Source organism: Pseudophryne corroboree, unplaced genomic scaffold, assembly GCF_028390025.1.
Source record: "Pseudophryne corroboree isolate aPseCor3 unplaced genomic scaffold, aPseCor3.hap2 scaffold_550, whole genome shotgun sequence".
Lineage (NCBI taxonomy): Eukaryota > Metazoa > Chordata > Amphibia > Anura > Myobatrachidae > Pseudophryne > Pseudophryne corroboree.
The window spans coordinates 135,743-143,580 of record NW_026970150.1 but is presented as its reverse complement, the minus strand read 5'-3'; positions in this window follow the sequence as shown (position 1 = coordinate 143,580).

The following is a 7,838-nucleotide window of genomic DNA, read 5'->3' as shown; positions in this document are numbered from 1 at the left end:
CAAGGAAAAGCTGTCTTGTACCTTTGCATTTTTCTCTCAAACGAAGGACACTAGAAAGAAAATTTTAAAGCCTCCAGTTAGGCCATCATCTACACGGCATAGCCCTGAATTTTCCAATGCGCAGCTCTTTGCAAAAGAGAGATATTGGCAAGGAAAAGCTGTCTTGTACCAATGGATTTTTCTCCCAAATGAAGGACACTAGAATGAAAATTTTAAAGCCTCCTGTTAGTGCTTCATCTACACGGCATAGCCCTGAATTTTCCAATGCGCAGCTCTTTGCAAAAGAGAGATATTGGCAAGGAAAAGCTGTCATGTACCTTTGCATTTTTCTCCCAAACGAAGGACACTAGAAAGAAAATTTTAAAGCCTCCTGTTAGGCCATCATCTACACGGCATAGCCCATAATTTTCCAATGCGCAGCTCTTTGCAAAAGAGAGATATTGGCAAGGAAAAGCTGTCTTGTACCTTTGCATTTTTCTCCCAAACGAAGGACACTAGAAAATTTTTTTTAAAGCCTCCTGTTAGGCCATCATCTACACGGCATAGCCCTGAATTTTCCAATGCGCAGCTCTTTGCAAAAGAGAGATATTGGCAAGGAAAAGCTGTCTTGTACCTTTGCATTTTTCTCCCAAACGAAGGACACTACAAAGAAAATTTTAAAGCCTCCTGTTAGGCCATCATCTACACGGCATAGCCCTGAATTTTCCAATGCGCAGCTTTGTGCAAAAGAGAGATATTGGCAAGGAAAAGCTGTCTTGTACCAATGGATTTTTCTCCCAAATGAAGGACACTAGAATGAAAATTTTAAAGCCTCCTGTTAGTGCTTCATCTACACGGTATAGCCCTGAATTTTCCAATGCGTAGCTCTTTGCAAAAGAGAGATATTGGCAAGGAAAAGCTGTCTTGTACCTTTGCATTTTTCTCCCAAACGAAGGATACTAGAAAGAAAATTTTAAAGCCTCCTGTTAGGCCATCATCTACACGGCATAGCCCTGAATTTTCCAATGCGCAGCTCTTTGCAAAAGAGAGATATTGGCAAAGAAAAGCTGTCTTGTACCTTTGCATTTTTCTCCCAAACGAAGGACACTAGAAAGAAAATTTTAAAGCCTCCAGTTAGGCCATCATCTACACGGCATAGCCCTGAATTTTCCAATGCGCAGCTCTTTGCAAAAGAGAGATATTGGCAAGGAAAAGCTGTCTTGTACCTATGCATTTTTCTCCCAAACGAAGGACACTACAAAGAAAATTTTAAAGCCTCCTGTTAGGCCATCATCTACACGGCATAGCCCTGAATTTTCCAATGCGCAGCTTTGTGCAAAAGAGAGATATTGGCAAGGAAAAGCTGTCTTGTACCAATGGATTTTTCTCCCAAATGAAGGACACTAGAATGAAAATTTTAAAGCCTCCTGTTAGTGCTTCATCTACACGGTATAGCCCTGAATTTTCCAATGCGTAGCTCTTTGCAAAAGAGAGATATTGGCAAGGAAAAGCTGTCTTGTACCTTTGCATTTTTCTCCCAAACGAAGGACACTAGAAATAACATTTTAAAGCCTCCTGTTAGGCCATCATCTACACGGCATAGCCCTGAATTTTCCAATGCGCAGCTCTTTGCAAAAGAGAGATATTGGCAAGGAAAAGCTGTCTTGTACCTTTGCATTTTTCTCCCAAACGAAGGACACTAGAAAGAAAATTTTAAAGCCTCCTGTTAGGCCATCATCTACACGGCATAGCCCTGAATTTTCCAATGCGCAGCTCTTTGTAAAAGAGAGATATTGGCAAGGAAAAACTGTCTTGTACCATTGGATTTTTCTCCCAAACGAAGGACACTAGAATGAAAATTTTAAAGCCTCCTGTTAGTGCTTCATCTACATGGTATAGCCCTGAATTTTCCAATGCGTAGCTCTTTGCAAAAGAGAGATATTGGCAAGGAAAAGCTGTCTTGTACCTTTGCATTTTTCTCCCAAACGAAGGACACTAGAAATAAAATTGTAAAGCCTCCTGTTAGGCCATCATCTACACGGCATAGCCCTGAATTTTCCAATGCGCAGCTCTTTGCAAAAGAGAGATATTGGCAAGGAAAAGCTGTCTTGTACCTTTGCGTTTTTCTCCCAAACGAAGGACACTAGAAAGAAAATTTTAAAGCCTCCTGTTAGGCCATCATCTACACGGCATAGCCCTGAATTTTCCAATGCGCAGCTCTTTGCAAAAGAGAGATATTGGCAAGGAAAAGCTGTCTTGTACCTTTGCATTTTTCTCCCAAACGAAGGACATTAGAAAGAAAATTTTAAAACCTCCTGTTAGGCCATCATCTACACGGCATAGCCCTGAATTTTCCAATGCGCAGCTCTTTCAAAAGAGAGATATTGGCAAGGAAAAGCTGTCTTGTACCTTTGCATTTTTCTCCCAAACGAAGGAGACTAGAAATAAAATTTTAAAGCCTCCTGTTAGGCCATCATCTACACGGCATAGCCCTGAATTTTCCAATGCGCAGCTCTTTGCAAAAGAGAGATATTGGCAAGGAAAAGCTGTCTTGTACCTTTGGATTTTTCTCCCAAACGAAGGACACTAGAATGAAAATTTTAAAGCCTCCTTTTAGTGCTTCATCTACACGGTATAGCCCTGAATTTTCCAATGCGTAGCTCTTTGCAAAAGAGAGATATTGGCAAGGAAAAGCTGTCTTGTACCTTTGCATTTTTCTCTCAAACGAAGGACACTAGAAAGAAAATTTTAAAGCCTCCAGTTAGGCCATCATCTACACGGCATAGCCCTGAATTTTCCAATGCGCAGCTCTTTGCAAAAGAGAGATATTGGCAAGGAAAAGCTGTCTTGTACCAATGGATTTTTCTCCCAAATGAAGGACACTAGAATGAAAATTTTAAAGCCTCCTGTTAGTGCTTCATCTACACGGCATAGCCCTGAATTTTCCAATGCGCAGCTCTTTGCAAAAGAGAGATATTGGCAAGGAAAAGCTGTCTTGTACCTTTGCATTTTTCTCCCAAACGAAGGACACTAGAAAGAAAATTTTAAAACCTCCTGTTAGGCCATCATCTACACGGCATAGCCCTGAATTTTCCAATGCGCAGCTCTTTCAAAAGAGAGATATTGGCAAGGAAAAGCTGTCTTGTACCTTTGCATTTTTCTCCCAAACGAAGGACACTAGAAAGAAAATTTTAAAGCCTCCTGTTAGGCCATCATCTACACGGCATAGCCCTGAATTTTCCAATGCGCAGCTCTTTGCAAAAGAGAGATATTGGCAAGGAAAAGCTGTCTTGTACCATTGGATTTTTCTCCCAAACGAAGGACACTAGAATGAAAATTTTAAAGCCTCCTGTTAGTGCTTCATCTACACGGTATAGCCCTGAATTTTCCAATGCGTAGCTCTTTGCAAAAGAGAGATATTGGCAAGGAAAAGCTGTCTTGTACCTTTGCATTTTTCTCCCAAACGAAGGACACTAGAAAGAAAATTTTAAAGCCTCCAGTTAGGCCATCATCTACACGGCATAGCCCTGAATTTTCCAATGCGCAGCTCTTTGCAAAAGAGAGATATTGGCAAGGAAAAGCTGTCTTGTACCTTTGCATTTTTCTCCCAAACGAAGGACACTACAAAGAAAATTTTAAAGCCTCCTGTTAGGCCATCATCTACACGGCATAGCCCTGAATTTTCCAATGCGCAGCTTTGTGCAAAAGAGAGATATTGGCAAGGAAAAGCTGTCTTGTACCAATGGATTTTTCTCCCAAATGAAGGACACTAGAATGAAAATTTTAAAGCCTCCTGTTAGTGCTTCATCTACACGGTATAGCCCTGAATTTTCCAATGCGTAGCTCTTTGCAAAAGAGAGATATTGGCAAGGAAAAGCTGTCTTGTACCTTTGCATTTTTCTCCCAAACGAAGGAAACTAGAAAGAAAATTTTAAAGCCTCCTGTTAGGCCATCATCTACACGGCATAGCCCTGAATTTTCCAATGCGCAGCTCTTTGTAAAAGAGAGATATTGGCAAGGAAAAACTGTCTTGTACCATTGGATTTTTCTCCCAAACGAAGGACACTAGAATGAAAATTTTAAAGCCTCCTGTTAGTGCTTCATCTACATGGTATAGCCCTGAATTTTCCAATGCGTAGCTATTTGCAAAAGAGAGATATTGGCAATGAAAAGCTGTCTTGTACCTTTGCATTTTTCTCCCAAACGAAGGACACTAGAAATAAAATTGTAAAGCCTCCTGTTAGGCCATCATCTACACGGCATAGCCCTGAATTTTCCAATGCGCAGCTCTTTGCAAAAGAGAGATATTGGCAAGGAAAAGCTGTCTTGTACCTTTGCGTTTTTCTCCCAAACGAAGGACACTAGAAAGAAAATTTTAAAGCCTCCTGTTAGGCCATCATCTACACGGCATAGCCCTGAATTTTCCAATGCGCAGCTCTTTGCAAAAGAGAGATATTGGCAAGGAAAAGCTGTCTTGTACCTTTGCATTTTTCTCCCAAACGAAGGACACTAGAAAGAAAATTTTAAAGCCTCCTGTTAGGCCATCATCTACACGGCATAGCCCTGAATTTTCCAATGCGCAGCTCTTTGCAAAAGAGAGATATTGGCAAGGAAAAGCTGTCTTGTACCTTTGCATTTTTCTCCCAAACGAAGGACACTAGAATTTTTTTTTTAAAGCCTCCTGTTAGGCCATCATCTACACGGCATAGCCCTGAATTTTCCAATGCGCAGCTCATTGCAAAAGAGAGATATTGGCAAGGATAAGCTGTCTTGTACCTTTGCATTTTTCTCCCAAACGAAGGACACTAGAAAGAAAATTTTAAAGCCTCCTGTTAGGCCATCATCTACACGGCATAGCCCTGAATTTTCCAATGCGCAGCTCTTTGCAAAAGAGAGATATTGGCAAGGAAAAGCTGTCTTGTACCTTTGCATTTTTCTCCCAAACGAAGGACACTAGAAAGAAAATTTTAAAGCCTCCTGTTAGGCCGTCATCTACACGGCATAGCCCTGAATTTTCCAATGCGCAGCTCTTTGCAAAAGAGAGATATTGGCAAGGAAAAACTGTCTTGTACCTTTGCATTTTTCTCCCAAACGAAGGACACTAGAAAGAAAATTTTAAAGCCTCCTGTTAGGCCATCATCTACACGGCATAGCCCTGAATTTTCCAATGCGCAGCTCTTTGCAAAAGAGAGATATTGGCAAGGAAAAGCTGTCATGTACCTTTGCATTTTTCTCCCAAACGAAGGACACTAGAAAGAAAATTTTAAAGCCTCCTGTTAGGCCATCATCTACACGGCATAGCCCATAATTTTCCAATGCGCAGCTCTTTGCAAAAGAGAGATATTGGCAAGGAAAAGCTGTCTTGTACCTTTGCATTTTTCTCCCAAACGAAGGACACTAGAAAGAAAATTTTAAAGCCTCCTGTTAGGCCATCATCTACACGGCATAGCCCTGAATTTTCCAATGCGCAGCTCTTTGCAAAAGAGAGATATTGCAAGGAAAAGCTGTCTTGTACCTTTGCATTTTTCTCCCAAACGAAGGACACTAGAAAATTTTTTTAAAGCCTCCTGTTAGGCCATCATCTACACGGCATAGCCCTGAATTTTCCAATGCGCAGCTCTTTGCAAAAGAGAGATATTGGCAAGGATAAGCTGTCTTGTACCTTTGCATTTTTCTCCCAAACGAAGGACACTAGAAAGAAAATTTTAAAGCCTCCTGTTAGGCCATCATCTACACGGCATAGCCCTGAATTTTCCAATGCGCAGCTCTTTGCAAAAGAGAGATATTGGCAAGGAAAAGCTGTCTTGTACCTTTGCATTTTTCTCCCAAACGAAGGACACTAGAAAGAAAATTTTAAAGCCTCCTGTTAGGCCATTATCTACACGGCATAGCCCTGAATTTTCCAATGCGCAGCTCTTTGCAAAAGAGAGATATTGGCAAGGATAAGCTGTCTTGTACCTTTGCATTTTTCTCCCAAACGAAGGACACTAGAAAGAAAATTTTAAAGCCTCCTGTTAGGCCATCATCTACACGGCATAGCCCTGAATTTTCCAATGCGCAGCTCTTTGCAAAAGAGAGATATTGGCAAGGAAAAGCTGTCTTGTACCTTTGCATTTTTCTCCCAAACGAAGGACACTAGAAATAAAATTGTAAAGCCTCCTGTTAGGCCATCATCTACACGGCATAGCCCTGAATTTTCCAATGCGCAGCTCTTTGCAAAAGAGAGATATTGGCAAGGAAAAGCTGTCTTGTACCTTTGCGTTTTTCTCCCAAACGAAGGACACTAGAAATAAAATTTTAAAGCCTCCTGTTAGGCCATCATCTACACGGCATAGCCCTGAATTTTCCAATGCGCAGCTCTTTGCAAAAGAGAGATATTGGCAAGGAAAAGCTGTCTTGTACCTTTGCATTTTTCTCCCAAACGAAGGACACTAGAAAGAAAATTTTAAAGCCTCCTGTTAGGCCATCATCTACACGGCATAGCCCTGAATTTTCCAATGCGCAGCTCTTTGCAAAAGAGAGATATTGGCAAGGAAAAGCTGTCTTGTACCTTTGCATTTTTCTCCCAAACGAAGGACACTAGAATTTTTTTTTAAAGCCTCCTGTTAGGCCATCATCTACACGGCATAGCCCTGAATTTTCCAATGCGCAGCTCTTTGCAAAAGAGAGATATTGGCAAGGATAAGCTGTCTTGTACCTTTGCATTTTTCTCCCAAACGAAGGACACTAGAAAGAAAATTTTAAAGCCTCCTGTTAGGCCATCATCTACACGGCATAGCCCTGAATTTTCCAATGCGCAGCTCTTTGCAAAAGAGAGATATTGGCAAGGATAAGCTGTCTTGTACCTTTGCATTTTTCTCCCAAACGAAGGACACTAGAAAGAAAATTTTAAAGCCTCCTGTTAGGCCATCATCTACACGGCATAGCCCTGAATTTTCCAATGCGCAGCTCTTTGCAAAAGAGAGATATTGGCAAGGAAAAGCTGTCTTGTACCTTTGCATTTTTCTCCCAAACGAAGGACACTAGAAATAAAATTGTAAAGCCTCCTGTTAGGCCATCATCTACACGGCATAGCCCTGAATTTTCCAATGCGCAGCTCTTTGCAAAAGAGAGATATTGGCAAGGAAAAGCTGTCTTGTACCTTTGCGTTTTTCTCCCAAACGAAGGACACTAGAAAGAAAATTTTAAAGCCTCCTGTTAGGCCATCATCTACACGGCATAGCCCTGAATTTTCCAATGCGCAGCTCTTTGCAAAAGAGAGATATTGGCAAGGAAAAGCTGTCTTGTACCTTTGCATTTTTCTCCCAAACGAAGGACACTAGAAAGAAAATTTTAAAGCCTCCTGTTAGGCCATCATCTACACGGCATAGCCCTGAATTTTCCAATGCGCAGCTCTTTGCAAAAGAGAGATATTGGCAAGGAAAAGCTGTCTTGTACCTTTGCATTTTTCTCCCAAACGAAGGACACTAGAATTTTTTTTTTAAAGCCTCCTGTTAGGCCATCATCTACACGGCATAGCCCTGAATTTTCCAATGCGCAGCTCTTTGCAAAAGAGAGATATTGGCAAGGATAAGCTGTCTTGTACCTTTGCATTTTTCTCCCAAACGAAGGACACTAGAAAGAAAATTTTAAAGCCTCCTGTTAGGCCATCATCTACACGGCATAGCCCTGAATTTTCCAATGCGCAGCTCTTTGCAAAAGAGAGATATTGGCAAGGAAAAGCTGTCTTGTACCTTTGCATTTTTCTCCCAAACGAAGGACACTAGAAAATTTTTTTTAAAGCCTCCTGTTAGGCCATCATCTACACGGCATAGCCCTGAATTTTCCAATGCGCAGCTCTTTGCAAAAGAGAGATATTG